A 16,698-nucleotide genomic window follows, 5' to 3' on the forward strand; every position below is an offset into this window, starting at 1 on the left:
TAAATCCCGAAGTCAAACAGGCAGGTCATACAAATTGCAGAAAAACTCATATTTAGAGACCGAATTTCACAAACGGAAAGGAACGAAAGTTGTAGATAATTAAAAGACCTTTCCGAAATGACCAAAATTAACAAATTCTAACAGATAACGAATCAGATATGAATTTAATAAGAAATCAGATCGTATACAATGAAGAATACGGAAACGGAAAATAAGAAAACAAAAAAGATATCCGTACCTCGAGATCTTTGTAACCGAGAATGAAAATCAATAAATTTAGAACCCCAATAACAAGAACCCTAATCCCTTAAACTCCAAATCCATAATCTCCGATTTGACTTTGTTGTTCATCTATTTCTCCTTGTCTAAACCTAACTCTTTCTTCCTTCTTTCTTTTTTTTTATTAAAATCCTCACTCTTTTTTTAAATAGCTTTACTATTTTTTTAAAACCAATACTCTTAAAACAATATTCTCAATATAAGAATAAAAAATAAACTTATAAAAACTATTTTAACTACATCATACTGACATTAATAAATAATTAAATCAAATAATTCAACTAAAAATAATTATAAAAAACCGGGATGTTACAATTATATACATATAAATGTATGTTTTGATTGATAAATATTTTTTAATTATTTAGCTTTATGTTTAATTTAGCGCATTAATAAAAAATAACTATGACCTTTTTCATGTAAAAAAATGCATTGTTATATAAATATTTTAATTAACAAGCTTATAGCACATGCAATGCACGATTTTTTAAAATTTACATTTTCAATTTTTTTTCTAAACTTTTTAATGTACATCTATATAGTTATTTCTAATGTTGTTATAATATCATTTTTATTTTTGATAATTTGTTATAATATTGTTGTAACAAATATGTATAATTGATAAGTGGCATTTTATACCACTTAGAACGTCTTAAAATGGCTTAAATTGGTGTCTTGAAATCAAGTATTTTGTGTATTTGATGCGTTTTTCTAGTGTTTATGCATTTCAGGGTATTAGTTGCATTTCGGGGGAGGAATCATCAAGAATAAGCCTTGGCATGTGTTCACTATTGCGAGAGGAAAGGAATGGGCAGATTACGGCGAAGAAACGGAGCAAACCTGGATTTTTTCCAGTAGAGGCCTGCGCACTCGCGCAGCAATGCTGAGCGGCCGCGCAGCAACCTGCGCGCCCGCGCAGCTATGCTGAGCGGCCGCGCAGGGTCGGGGGAAAAGATAAATTATTTTAGACTTCTACTTCTGTTTGGCTTCCAACTTCTATGTAATCTGAGTTTTATGGGACTATTATATAGGTAGATTTAAGACGTTTTCACAGAGAGTATTAAGGGGATTATGTTTTAGATTGTGTTTTACGCAAGAAGCGAAGGAGATAAGGAAGAAGACCGATTTAGCACACCGCAACGAAGAGGAAGCATATTTTCTTGTGATTCTTGTTTCGTTGTAACGTTGGATGCTAGTTTTCTTGCTTTGACTTATTTACTCTTGTGACGTACTCTGTTTTAATATAATTAGTTTATTTATTATTTTCTTATGTTTGTTTATCATGATTTCATATGAACCCATGATGGAGATAAGTTCTATTATGGGCTAATCGTGATCATGGGGTTGCAACGGATTTATTATGGAATTCTTTAGTGTGTGAAGATTGCATGATATCTAGTATTGGTTGTGCGTATTCGTCTTATGTGCGTCGCGAACATATAAGATAGGGTGTTAATCTCTTGTAAAGCGACGGTGGATCTTGAGATTTAGAACTTGCCATGCTAGCATAGGTTCATGTACGTTGAGCATGATTAGTGGGTAACTCTAACAGTTTTATTCGCCCTATGTAATCAAAAGGGATAACTTGTGCTTAAATCGTTGTGTTGTCAATTTCTGTAGACATATAGGAACTCAACATAATTGATGACTATTCAACTTCTATCTTAATTGTGGATGCTTGGTAGAATGGTATTAGTACAATGAAAGTTGGCTTTTATCCGTTTCGTGTTATTCGATTAATATCATCACTGTCACATGCTAAAGGTAATAACAATGGCTATAGAAGGAAGTAATAATGAAGTTGTGATCTCATGAGTGTTTTATTATTGATAAATTGAAGTGTTAGTTAAGTGGTTAATTAAGTAGTTAATTATAGTTAATATTTAATCAACAATCTTAAGTATTATTATCTTAACATTGAGAAGTAATCATACATTGGTGAGTGAGTTTAATTAGACAATAATTTAGTCTAAGTCTCTGAGGGAACGAACTAGAAAGTATTCTATATTACTTGCGAACACGTATACTTGCGTGAATATTAGTGTGTGTTTTTGCCCTAACAAGTTTTTGGCGCCGCTGCCGGGGACTCGGCGTATTTGTTTAGTTTATGTACTTACCATCATTGGTCATTAGGACTCAGTGATTAGGACGTAGTAGTTACTTACTCTTTTCGGTTGTGTTTCAGGTACTTTAGCAAGCGTTTATGCAAACTCGTTCTCGTGCTCGCAAGAGGACTTTAGATACAGCTGAGGAGACAGACGAAGTTCTTGATATTCTGGAGAAGTTAGATTTTGAGGATTCGGATTCAGGAACTGAGCAGAAAGAACCAGTAAACATGGGAGATCGTATTGTTCAAGCTGATCCAGCTCTTATGGATTTTTCTCGGCCTAAAATCGATGACATTCAGTCAAGCATCCTTCATCCGGCTATTCAAGCTAACACCTTTGAAATCAAGTCGGGCACTATTCAGATGGTGCAGAATTCTGTTTCTTTTGGAGGAGCGGCAACTGAAGACCCCAACATGCACATAAGGAATTTTGTCGAGATCTGCAGCACTTTTAAGTATAATGGCGTGACTGATGAGGCTATCAAGTTGAGGCTTTTCCCATTCTCACTGAGGGATAAGGCTAAAGACTGGTTACATTCTGAACCAGCTGGGTCCATCACTACGTGGCAAGATCTTGCGCAAAAGTTTCTGGTGAAGTTTTATCCAATGGCAAAGACTGCTGCTCTGAGGAGTGCTCTTACTCAGTTTGCGCAGCAACCTACAGAATCTATGTGCGAGGCTTGGGAACGCTACAAGGAAATGTTGAGAAAATGTCCACATCATGGAATGCCGGATTGGATGGTGATCACTGGTTTCTATAATGGTTTGGGGGCCCAATCTCGGCCCATGCTCGATGCAGCAGCTGGAGGAGCCTTATGGGCTAAAAGCTATACTGAGGCGTATAATCTTATAGAGACGATGGCTGCAAATGAGCATCAAAACCCAACTCAGAGGATGACGTCAGGCAAGGTCGCAGGTATTCTGGAAGTTGATGCAGCCACCGCTATTGCAGCCCAGCTCCAAGCGCTATCAATGAAGGTTGATTCTCTGGCTACGTATGGAGTTAATCAAATAGCTATGGTTTGTGAGCTTTGTGCAGGTTCTCATGCTACGGATCAGTGTTCTCTTGTCAACGAATCTGTTCAGTATGTGAATAATTATCAGCGACAACAGCAGCCTGTGCCAGCGACCTATCATCCTAATAACAGAAATCATCCAAATTTCAGCTGGGGGAATAATCAGAATGCTATTCAGCCACCATATCAGCAAGGAGTGAGTAAACAGTTTAACCCACCTGGATTCCAGCAACCACAGCAGTATGCTACAAGGCAATCATATCCTCAACAGGGAAGTGCAGCTGCACCTACTAGTGCTGATTTTGAGGAACTTAAGCTGTTGTGCAAGAGTCGGGCGGTTTCTATCAAGACCTTGGAAAATCAAATCGGTCAATTAGCCAATGCAGTGCTCAATCGTCAACCTGGCACTCTTCCCAGTGACACGGAAGTACCAGGCAGGAAGGAAGCTAAAGAGCAAGTCAAGGCTATTACCTTAAGGTCTGGAAAAGTAGCTGAGGCTGAAAAGGCAAAAGAAGTAGAAGCTGAAATTAGAGAAGAAGAATCTAAGCAAAAGGAGAAAGCGGCGGAACCAAGGAAGACTACTGTTGAACACACTCTGCCTGAGGCTAATACAGGGGAGAAACAGCTCTATCCTCCACCACCTTTTCCTAAGAGATTGCAGCAACAAAAGCTGGATAGACAGTTCGGGAAGTTTCTGGAGGTGTTCAAGAAACTTCACATCAATATACCTTTCGCTGAGGCTCTGGAACAAATGCCTAGTTATGCAAAGTTTATGAAGACTATTCTTTCAAGGAAGGTGAAACTGGATGACCTTGAAACCGTTGCGCTCACGGAAGAATGCAGCGCTGTTCTGCAGCAAAAGTTACCACCAAAACTGAAAGATCCAGGAAGCTTCACCATTCCTTGCACCATTGGCAATCTAACTTTTGACAAGTGCCTTTGTGATTTGGGAGCAAGCATTAATCTGATGCCGTTGTCGATCTTTAAAAAGCTGGATCTGCCTGATCCAAAACCCACATACATGTCGCTACAATTGGCGGACCGTTCCATTACTTACCCAAGGGGCATAGTTGAGGATGTGCTCGTCAAGGTGGATAAGCTCTTCTTTCCAGCAGATTTTGTTATTCTGGATTTTGAGGAAGATAAGAAGATTCCCATAATCTTGGGAAGGCCTTTCTTGGCTACTGGCCGTACCTTGATAGATGTGCAAAAAGGTGAACTTACTATGCGGGTCCAAGATCAGGATGTGACCTTCAATGTATTCAAGGCAATGAAATTCCCTACAGAAGATGAGGAGTGCTTAAAAGTGGATGTGATTGATACTGCGGTTACTTCGGAACTCGATCACATGCTAATGTCTGATGCATTGGAAAAGGCCTTATTGGGGGATTTTGATAGCGATGATGAAGATAGCAACGAGCAATTACAATATCTGAACGCTTCTCCATGGAAGCGAAAGCTGGACATACCATTTGAATCTCTTGGTACTTCTGACCTTAAGAATGCTGAAGGGAAGCTCAAACCATCAATAGAGGAAGCACCTACCTTGGAGCTCAAACCATTACCTGAACACTTGAGGTATGCTTTTTTAGGTGATTCATCTACGTTACCTGTTATTATTTCATCTGACCTTTCAGGTAGTGAGGAAGACAAGCTCTTAAGGATTTTGAGAGAATTCAAATCGGCTATAGGATGGACCATAGCAGACATCAAGGGGATAAGTCCTTCATATTGTATGCATAAAATTCTGCTAGAGGAAGGTAGTAAGCCAACTGTGAAACAGCAGCGAAGACTGAATCCCATCATGAAGGAGGTGGTGAAGAAAGAAATTCTGAAATGGCTAGATGCAGGCATCATTTATCCTATTTCTGACAGCTCGTGGGTGAGCCCCGTACAATGTGTACCTAAGAAGGGAGGTATCACTGTGGTCGCAAATCAAAAGAATGAGCTCATCCCTACTCGAACAGTTACAGGATGGAGAGTATGCATGGATTATAGAAAATTGAATAAAGCCACAAGGAAGGATCACTTCCCCCTTCCATTTATTGATCAAATGCTTGACAGATTAGCGGGTCATGAGTATTTTTGTCTTCTGGATGGTTATTCCGGGTATAATCAGATTTGTATTGCACCAGAGGATCAGGAAAAGACTACCTTCACTTGTCCATTTGGCACATTTGCTTTTCGCAGAGTTTCGTTTGGGTTATGTGGCGCCCCGGCCACTTTTCAGAGATGTATGATGGCTATATTCTCTGACATGATTGGAAATAACGTCGAAGTGTTCATGGATGACTTCTCCGTCTTTGGACACTCATATGATGAATGTTTGAATAATCTGCGTGCCGTACTCAAAAGATGCGTGGAAACTAATTTGGTGCTTAATTGGGAGAAATGTCATTTTATGGTGCGTGAAGGCATTATCCTTGGGCATAAGGTCTCTAGAAAGGGTCTGGAGGTGGACAAGGCCAAGGTGGGAGTCATTGAAAATCTTCCCCCACCTAATTCTATGAAAGGAATCCGTAGTTTTCTTGGTCATGCGGGTTTTTATCGGCGATTCATCAAGGACCTCTCAAAGATATCTAAGCCGTTGTGCAATTTGCTTGAGAAAGATGTGTCGTTCAAATTTAATGATGAATGTTTGGCAGCATTCGAGACTCTCAAGAAGAGTTTGACCACTGCACCAGTTATTACAGCACCAGATTGGACAGAACCGTTTGAGATGATGTGTGATGCGAGTGATTATGCGGTAGGTGCAGTTCTGGGACAGCGCAAGAAAAATCTCTTCCATGTGGTCTACTATGCGAGTAAGACTTTAAATGGTGCCCAATTGAACTACACCACTACTGAGAAGGAGCTTTTGGCTATAGTCTTTGACTTTGACAAATTTCAATCTTATCTGCTTGGTACGAAAGTAACAGTATTCACTGATCATGCAGCTATTCGCTATCTGGTTTCTAAGAAGGATTCGAAGCCGAGACTCATTCGTTGGGTGCTTTTACTTCAGGAATTTGAGTTAGAGATCAAAGATAGAAAAGGTACTGAGAATCAAGTAGCTGACCATCTCTCTAGGTTGGAGAATCCCGATTCTACTTCACAAGATAGGACGTTAATCAATGAATCTTTTCCGGATGAGCAGTTGTTTGCAATTCAGGAGGAAGAACCATGGTTTGTAGATATTGTAAACTATCTTGTCAGCAATATAATGCCTCTTAATTTGACATCCGCTCAAAAGAAGAAGTTTCTGCATGAGGTGAAGTGGTATATGTGGGATGAACCATATTTGTTTAGACAGGGAGCTGACCAGATCATCAAGAGATGTATCCCGTTCTGTGAGACGGAGGGGATATTACGAGACTGCCATTCCACGGTTTATGGTGGACACTATGGAGGTGAGAAGACGGCAGCTCGTATTCTGCAAGCAGGTTTTTTCTGGCCTACATTGTTCAAGGATGCTCATCAGTTTGTTTTAAGGTATGATCGTTGCCAAAGAGTGGGAAATTTGTCAAGGAAGGATGAGATGCCATTAAATGTGATGCTTGAAGTCGAGGTCTTTGATGTGTGGGGAATCGATTTCATGGGGCCTTTTATCGCATCTTGCAATAATCAGTACATCTTGCTGGCAGTCGATTATGTCTCAAAATGGGTCGAAGTTAAAGCTTTACCGACAAATGATGCAAAGGTAGTGCTAAATTTTCTTCATAAGCAAATTTTCACAAGGTTTGGAACACCTCGGGTAATCATAAGTGATGAAGGATCGCATTTTTGCAACCGTAAGTTCACTTCTATGATGCAGCGTTATAATGTGAATCATCGAGTAGCTACTGCCTATCATCCGCAAACAAATGGTCAAGCGGAAGTGTCTAACAGAGAGATAAAGCGTATTCTAGAGAAGGTTGTTTGTCCGTCAAGGAAGGATTGGTCTTTAAAGCTCGATGAAGCTGTTTGGGCTTACAGAACAACATACAAAACTCCACTTGGGATGTCACCGTTTCAGTTGGTGTACGGTAAGGGATGTCATCTACCGGCGGAGCTTGAGCATAAGGCCTACTGGGCATTGAAGAAATTGAACCTGGATTTAGATGCAGCTGGTAAGAAAAGAATGCTTCAGCTTAATGAACTTGATGAATTTCGACTTCAAGCGTACGAGAATAACAAAATATATAAGGAAAAGGTGAAGAGGTGGCACGATAGGAAGCTACATCCTAAGTTATTAGTGCCAGGGTAATAAGTTCTTTTATTCAACTCTCGGCTCCGACTTTTTCCTGGGAAGTTGAAATCAAGGTGGTCTGGACCTTTTATTGTCAAAACTGTGTTTCCACATGGAGCGATGGAAATTTTTGAGAATGATTCGGACCAAGCATTCAAGGTTAACGGTCAGCGGTTGAAGCACTACTATGGGGACATGGCAAACCGAGAGGTGGTTAGTGCCATTTTGTTGACTACTTGAGAAAGGTACGGAACGTCAAGCTAATGACGAAAAAGAAGCGCTGCGTGGGAGGCAACCCATGAATTGCTGTTACAGGAACCCTTAGAAGTTAATAACCTATCCAAAAATACAAAAAAATCAGAAAACAGGGGCTGAAAAAAAAAATTCCAGAGACCCTCTGCGCGCCCGCGCAGCTTGCTGCGCGCCCGCGCAGATATGCTGAGCGGCCGCGCAGGGGTCGAGTTCCAGAAATTTTTTTACAGTTCAGGGAAAAAAAAATAAACAAAAAACACAAAAACAGTTTTAGCCCATAAACCCACGAATTGTTCCCACTACCCCACCATTTTATCCCTTAATTCCCAAACCCTAATCTAATCCACACCCTATATATACATACACCTATCCTACATATCTCCCATAAAACTTCATACACTTAAACCCTCTCACAAACATCAAAAATCAGTTCTTACACACTTTTATTCATGAATCAATGGCACCCAAGAGAGCACGCACTATTGACAGCAGCAGCACAGTTCCTACTGCTGATTCATCGAGGGGTACTGCTGCAAGGCCTCGGTTAACTGACAGAGCTGCGGAGGAAGAGTACACTAGGCTGTTGGGGAAGCCGATTCTGAAGGAGAGGGGGTTTTTACCATCAGGGAGGGATGGTGAGTTGTTGCCCATGATTGTAGAGAAGGGGTGGATAGCTTTTTGTGAGTCACCCGAAGCAGTACCGATGAGCGTTGTTCGCGAGTTCTACGCGAACACGAAGGCTGAAAAGAATGGGTTTTCTGTAGTCCGTGGGCTGACGGTTGATTATCATCCTGCGGCGATTCGCCGTGTGATTGGACAGCGAGAGAGGAAGCCCGAGGAGGAGAACTGGAATGAAAAGACTGCTGAGGATTTTGACTTAGATTTGATTTGTGTGACTCTCTGTCGACCGGGCACAGTTTGGAACCGCAGTCCAGCCAATAATGAGTATCGTCACTTTCCGGCGATCGCCATGAACAGGTATGCCCGTGCATGGAATGCATTTATATGTGCTAATATTTTGCCTTCTTCACATGCACACGAGGTCACAGTTGAGAGAGCACAGCTGTTGTGGGGAATTCTGAATGAGGAATACTATGTGGACCTTGGTGAGTTTATCTACCAAGGAATTCTGAAGTTTTTGAGGGGAGCAAAGCATATGAACATCCCTTATGCATCCACGGTTACGAAGCTATGCCGAGCAGTGGGAGTGAACTGGCCGGCTCATGAGCAGTTGCAGTTGCCAGCAGCTCCGATAGATTCTGGCACTCTGAATGGGATGCAGGAGTGGACCGGTGGTGAGCCTGAGGAGCATGGGCTGGGTTATCGTCTTCCAGGAGGGCGTCCAGCACGAGGTGCTACTATGGCTAGGCCAGGGCGTGGTGAGGCTGGTTCTTCGAGAGCTCAGGAGGGTGCTGGGATGGGTGATGCCCAGTATAGGAGGCTTTCACGGCGGATGGATGTCATGTATGAGACGCAGAGCAGGTTTGCTCAGGAGCTCACCCTTGCGTTAGGGACTGCTTTTCGAGGCCTTGGAGCTGATATCCACTGGCCAGTTTTTGGTGAGGACTCTGCATACCCACCGCCTGATACTCCACCCACTGAGGGTGATGATGATGATGACTCCGAGTAGGTATACCCTGTGTTCCTTTCTACTACTTTCACTGAGGACAGTGAAGATTTTTAGTTTGGGGGTGGTAGTTAAGGAATATTGTGTGTGTGTCATTTAGTTGCATATTCATGATAGTTTAGTTCATATAGTTGCATAATTTATGCCATTTAGTTTTTTTTATGAATGTCATGTAGCTCATGCATTTACCATGATCCCTTTTACAATAAGTTATCGACTGAATTGTGATATTGATGCGAGTGTAGTGATAGCATTAAAGTGATATTAAGTTGTGTAGGTTGATATGCATGCTAGAAATAATTGTAAGTCCACTAAGTCTTAAAGAGTGCGTAAGGGCTAGATTGTTGTTATGATTTGGTTGTTTTCAAGGTCAATCTACTTATTATGCTTAGAATTCGATTATAGGTTCTTAGTGATAAAGACATGAAAAAAGAAAAAAATTTGGAGAAAAAAGTATGGAAGTTGTTTCTAGTTGTGGTTAGGCGTCAAATGGCTAGTAGCCGGCTCGCATATGTTGCGAGTAGTCTAGGGTTGAGCAAGATGGAGCGAAACGCACATGCTCAGAAGTTAAAAATATATATATATATATATATATATATATATATATTTTTTGCATAATTGATCAAGAGTGGGCTCTTTGGTATTCGAGTTATTAAGTTCTTAGGGGACTTTGTGCCTAGTGACCTAAGGCTTTTAGAGTCTGGGATCCGCTAACCTAACGCTCGTTACATGGATACCATTGTATAAGTCTTTTGTGGACCTCACTCATTGCACGGTCAAATAAGCATTTGAGTTGTAAATAAAAAGCACAATTCTGTAGTAAGCTCCAGAGTTCTTGTAGTGTTGTATATCACTTTGTGCCTAGAATTTTTATTCTTTGTATAATCGTAGGATTGCCTTGAGGATAGTCTAGTCATAGTAATTGGTCTAGTTCCGAAGCATATCTGTTAAGCATTTGCACACACCACGTTTCTGGCTGTATGTCTGTTTGCATGAGTTTATTGATCTTTAGTTGTCTAACTGCATTCGTTGAGATGTGACAATTTGGTTGGTTAATAGTAGTAAGGGGGATTGTTGCATTTTCATATAGATTGCATTCATGCATATTTTTATTTGTTTTTGAGTCTGTGACGCTTGAGGACAAGCATCGATTTAAGTTTGGGGGTGTGATAAGTGGCATTTTATACCACTTAGAACGTCTTAAAATGGCTTAAATTGGTGTCTTGAAATCAAGTATTTTGTGTATTTGATGCGTTTTTCTAGTGTTTATGCATTTCAGGGTATTAGTTGCATTTCGGGGGAGGAATCATCAAGAATAAGCCTTGGCATGTGTTCACCATTGCGAGAGGAAAGGAATGGGCAGATTACGGCGAAGAAACGGAGCAAACCTGGATTTTTTCCAGTAGAGGCCTGCGCGCCCGCGCAGCAATGCTGAGCGGCCGCGCAGCAACCTGCGCGCCCGCGCAGCTATGCTGAGCGGCCGCGCAGGGTCGGGGGAAAAGATAAATTATTTTAGACTTCTACTTCTGTTTGGCTTCCAACTTCTATGTAATCTGAGTTTTATGGGACTATTATATAGGTAGATTTGAGACGTTTTCACAGAGAGTATTAAGGGGATTATGTTTTAGATTGTGTTTAACGCAAGAAGCGAATGAGATAAGGAAGAAGACCGATTTAGCACACCGCAACGAAGAGGAAGCATATTTTCTTGTGATTCTTGTTTCGTTATAACGTTGGATGCTAGTTTTCTTGCTTTGACTTATTTACTCTTGTGACGTACTCTGTTTTAATATAATTAGTTTATTTATTATTTTCTTGTGTTTGTTTGTCATGATTTCATATGAACCCATGATGGTGATAAGTTCTATTATGGGCTAATCGTGATCATGGGGTTGCAACGGATTTATTATGGAATTCTTTAGTTAATTATTTAATACTTTAGTGTGTGAAGATTGCATGATATCTAGTATTGGTTGTGCGTATTCGTCTTATGTGCGTCGCGAACATATAAGATAGGGTGTTAATCTCTTGTGAAGCGACGGTGGATCTTGAGATTTAGAACTTGCCATGCTAGCATAGGTTCATGTACGTTGAGCATGATTAATGGGTAACTCTAACAGTTTTATTTACCCTATATAATCAAAAGGGATAACTTGTGCTTAAATCGTTGTGTTGTCAATTTCTGTAGACATATATAGGAACTCAACATAATTGATGACTATTCAACTTCTATCTTAATTGTGGATGCTTGGTAGAATGGTATTAGTACAATGAAAGTTGGCTTTTATCCGTTTCGTGTTATTCGATTAATATCATCACTGTCACATGCTAAAGGTAATAACAATGGCTATAGAAGGAAGTAATAATGAAGTTGTGATCTCATGAGTATTTTATTATTGATAAATTGAAGTGTTAGTTAAGTGGTTAATTAAGTAGTTAATTATAGTTAATATTTAATCAACAATCTTAAGTGTTATTATCTTAACATTGAGAAGTAATCATACATTGGTGAGTGAGTTTAATTAGACAATAATTTAGTCTGAGTCTCTGAGGGAACGAACTAGAAAGTATTCTATATTACTTGCGAACGCGTATACTTGCGTGAATATTAGTGCATGTTTTCGCCCTAACAAGTTTTTGGCGCCGCTGCCGGGGACTCGGCGTATTTGTTTAGTTACTTACTCTTTTCGGTTGTGTTTCAGGTACTTTAGCAAGCGTTTATGCAAACTCGTTCTCGTGCTCGCAAGAGGACTTTAGATACAGCTGAGGAGACAGACGAAGTTCTTGATATTCCGGAGAAGTTAGATTTTGAGGATTCGGATTCAGGAACTGAGCAGAAAGAACCAGTAAACATGGGAGATCGTATTGTTCAAGCTGATCCAGCTCTTATGGATTTTTCTCGGCCTAAAATCGATGACATTCAGTCAAGCATCCTTCATCCGGCTATTCAAGCTAACACCTTTGAAATCAAGCCGGGCACTATTCAGATGGTGCAGAATTCTGTTTCTTTTGGAGGAGCGGCAATTGAAGACCCCAACATGTACATAAGGAATTTTGTCGAGATCTGCAGCACTTTTAAGTATAATGGCGTGACTGATGAGGCTATCAAGTTGAGGCTTTTCCCATTCTCACTGAGGGATAAGGCTAAAGACTGGTTACATTCTGAACCAGCTGGGTCCATCACTACGTGGCAAGATCTTGCGCAAAAGTTTCTGGTGAAGTTTTATCCAATGGCAAAGATTGCTGCTATGAGGAGTGCTCTTACTCAGTTTGCGCAGCAACCTACAGAATCTATGTGCGAGGCTTGGGAACGCTACAAGGAAATGTTGAGAAAATGTCCACATCATGGAATGCCGGATTGGATGGTGATCACTGGTTTCTATAATGGTTTGGGGGCCCAATCTCGGCCCATGCTCGATGCAGCAGCTGGAGGAGCCTTATGGGCTAAAAGCTATACTGAGGCGTATAATCTTATAGAGACGATGGCTGCAAATGAGCATCAAAACCCAACTCAGAGGATGACGTCAGGCAAGGTCGCAGGTATTCTGGAAGTTGATGCAGCCACCGCTATTGCAGCCCAGCTCCAAGCGCTATCAATGAAGGTTGATTCTCTGGCTACGTATGGAGTTAATCAAATAGCTATGGTTTGTGAGCTTTGTGCAGGTTCTCATGCTACGGATCAGTGTTCTCTTGTCAACGAATCTGTTCAGTATGTGAATAATATCAGCGACAACAGCAGCCTGTGCCAGCGACCTATCATCCTAATAACAGAAATCATCCAAATTTCAGCTGGGGGAATAATCAGAATGCTATTCAGCCACCATATCAGCAAGGAGTGAGTAAACAGTTTAACCCACCTGGATTCCAGCAACCACAGCAGTATGCTACAAGGAAATCATATCCTCAACAGGGAAGTGCAGCTGCACCTACTAGTGCTGATTTTGAGGAACTTAAGCTGTTGTGCAAGAGTCGGGCGGTTTCTATCAAGACCTTGGAAAATCAAATCGGTCAATTAGCCAATGCAGTGCTCAATCGTCAACCTGGCACTCTTCCCAGTGACACGGAAGTACCAGGTAGGAAGGAAGCTAAAGAGCAAGTCAAGGCTATTACCTTAAGGTCTGGAAAAGTAGCTGAGGCTGAAAAGGCAAAAGAAGTAGAAGCTGAAATTAGAGAAGAAGAATCTAAGCAAAAGGAGAAAGCGGCGGAACCAAGGAAGACTACTGTTGAACACACTCTGCCTGAGGCTAATACAGGTGAGAAACAGCTCTATCATCCACCACCTTTTCCTAAGAGATTGCAGCAACAAAAGCTGGATAGACAGTTCGGGAAGTTTCTGGAGGTGTTCAAGAAACTTCACATCAATATACCTTTCACTGAGGCTCTGGAACAAATGCCTAGTTATGCGAAGTTTATGAAGACTATTCTTTCAAGGAAGGTGAAACTGGATGACCTTGAAACCGTTGCGCTCAGGAAGAATGCAGCGCTGTTCTGCAGCAAAAGTTACCACCAAAACTGAAAGATCCAGGAAGCTTCACCATTCCTTGCACCATTGGCAATCTAACTTTTGACAAGTGCCTTTGTGATTTGGGAGCAAGCATTAATCTAATGCCGTTGTCGATCTTTAAAAAGCTGGATCTGCCTGATCCAAAACCCACATACATGTCGCTACAATTGGCGGACCGTTCCATTACTTACCCAAGGGGCATAGTTGAGGATGTGCTCGTCAAGGTGGATAAGCTCTTCTTTCCAGCAGATTTTGTTATTCTGGATTTTGAGGAAGATAAGAAGATTCCCATAATCTTGGGAAGGCCTTTCTTGGCTACTGGCCGTACCTTGATAGATGTGCAAAAAGGTGAACTTACTATGCGGGTCCAAGATCAGGATGTGACCTTCAATGTATTCAAGGCAATGAAATTCCCTACAGAAGATGAGGAGTGCTTAAAAGTGGATGTGATTGATACTGCGGTTACTTCGGAACTCGATCACATGCTAATGTCTGATGCATTGGAAAAGGCCTTATTGGGGGATTTTGACAGCGATGATGAAGATAGCAACGAGCAATTACAATATCTGAACGCTTCTCCATGGAAGCGAAAGCTGGACATACCATTTGAATCTCTTGGTACTTCTCCCCTTAAGAATGCTGAAGGGAAGCTCAAACCATCAATAGAGGAAGCACCTACCTTGGAGCTCAAACCATTACCTGAACACTTGAGGTATGTTTTTTTAGGTGATTCATCTACGTTACCTGTTATTATTTCATCTGACCTTTCAGGTAGTGAGGAAGACAAGCTCTTAAGGATTTTGAGAGAATTCAAATCGGCTATAGGATGGACCATAGCAGACATCAAGGGGATAAGTCCTTCATATTGTATGCATAAAATTCTGCTAGAGGAAGGTAGTAAGCCAATTGTGGAACAGCAGCGAAGACTGAATCCCATCATGAAGGAGGTGGTGAAGAAAGAAATTCTGAAATGGCTAGATGCAGGCATCATTTATCCTATTTCTGACAGCTCGTGGGTGAGCCCCGTACAATGTGTACCTAAGAAGGGAGGTATCACTGTGGTCGCAAATGAAAAGAATGAGCTCATCCCTACTCGAACAGTTACAGGATGGAGAGTATGCATGGATTATAGAAAATTGAACAAAGCCACAAGGAAGGATCACTTCCCCCTTCCATTTATTGATCAAATGCTCGACAGATTAGCGGGTCATGAGTATTTTTGTCTTCTGGATGGTTATTCCGGGTATAATCAGATTTGTATTGCACCAGAGGATCAGGAAAAGACTACCTTCACTTGTCCATTTGGCACATTTGCTTTTCGCAGAGTTTCGTTTGGGTTATGTGGCGCCCCGGCCACTTTTCAGAGATGTATGATGGCTATATTCTCTGACATGATTGGAAATAACGTCGAAGTATTCATGGATGACTTCTCCGTCTTTGGACACTCATATGATGAATGTTTGAATAATCTGCGCGCCGTACTCAAAAGATACGTGGAAACTAATTTGGTGCTTAATTGGGAGAAATGTCATTTTATGGTGCGTGAAGGCATTATCCTTGGGCATAAGGTCTCTAGCAAGGGTCTGGAGGTGGACAAGGCCAAGGTGGGAGTCATTGAAAATCTTCCCCCACCTAATTCTGTGAAAGGAATCCGTAGTTTTCTTGGTCATGCGGGTTTTTATCGGCGATTCATCAAGGACCTCTCAAAGATATCTAAGCCGTTGTGCAATTTGCTTGAGAAAGATGTGTCGTTCAAATTTGATGATGAATGTTTGGCAGCATTCGAGACTCTCAAGAAGAGTTTGACCACTGCACCAGTTATTACAGCACCAGATTGGACAGAACCGTTTGAGATGATGTGTGATGCGAGTGATTATGCGGTAGGTGCAGTTCTGGGATAGCGCAAGAAAAATCTCTTCCATGTGGTCTACTATGCGAGTAAGACTTTAAATGGTGCCCAATTGAACTACACCACTACTGAGAAGGAGCTTTTGGCTATAGTCTTTGACTTTGAGAAATTTCAATCTTATCTGCTTGGTACGAAAGTAACAGTATTCACTGATCATGCAGCTATTCGCTATCTGGTTTCTAAGAAGGATTCGAAGCCGAGACTTATTCGTTGGGTGCTTTTACTTCAGGAATTTGAGTTAGAGATCAAAGATAGAAAAGGTACTGAGAATCAAGTAGCTGACCATCTCTCTAGGTTGGAGAATCCCGTTTCTACTTCACAAGATAGGACGTTAATCAATGAATCTTTTCCGGATGAGCAGTTGTTTGCAATTCAGGAGGAAGAACCATGGTTTGCAGATATTGTAAACTATCTTGTCAGTAATATAATGCCTCTTAATTTGACATCCGCTCAAAAGAAGAAGTTTCTGCATGAGGTGAAGTGGTATATGTGGGATGAACCATATTTGTTTAGACAGGGAGCTGACCAGATCATCAAGAGATGTATCCCGTTCTGTGAGACGGAGGGGATATTACGAGACTGCCATTCCACGGTTTATGGTGGACACTATGGAGGTGAGAAGACGGCAGCTCGTATTCTGCAAGCAGGTTTTTTCTGGCCTACTTTGTTCAAGGATGCTCATCAGTTTGTTTTAAGGTGTGATCATTGCCAAAGAGTGGGAAATTTGTCAAGGAAGGATGAGATGCCATTAAATGTGATGCTTGAAGTCGAGGTCTTTGATGTGTGGGGAATCGATT

At 41.2% G+C, this 16,698-nt stretch overlaps 2 non-coding genes across 2 annotated transcripts; both read right to left on the minus strand.

The window, feature by feature from the left end:
- Positions 1-3,007: 3,007 nt before the first annotated feature.
- On the minus strand, positions 3,008-3,114 carry LOC141709126 (small nucleolar RNA R71). The gene has a single exon (XR_012569719.1). It is a non-coding gene; the product is annotated as a small nucleolar RNA R71 (small nucleolar RNA).
- Positions 3,115-12,733: 9,619 nt separating this feature from the next.
- LOC141709462 (small nucleolar RNA R71) lies at positions 12,734-12,840 on the minus strand. Its single transcript, XR_012570037.1, has one exon. It is a non-coding gene; the product is annotated as a small nucleolar RNA R71 (small nucleolar RNA).
- Positions 12,841-16,698: the final 3,858 nt, after the last annotated feature.

Source organism: Apium graveolens, chromosome 2, assembly GCF_009905375.1.
Source record: "Apium graveolens cultivar Ventura chromosome 2, ASM990537v1, whole genome shotgun sequence".
NCBI lineage: Eukaryota > Viridiplantae > Streptophyta > Magnoliopsida > Apiales > Apiaceae > Apium > Apium graveolens.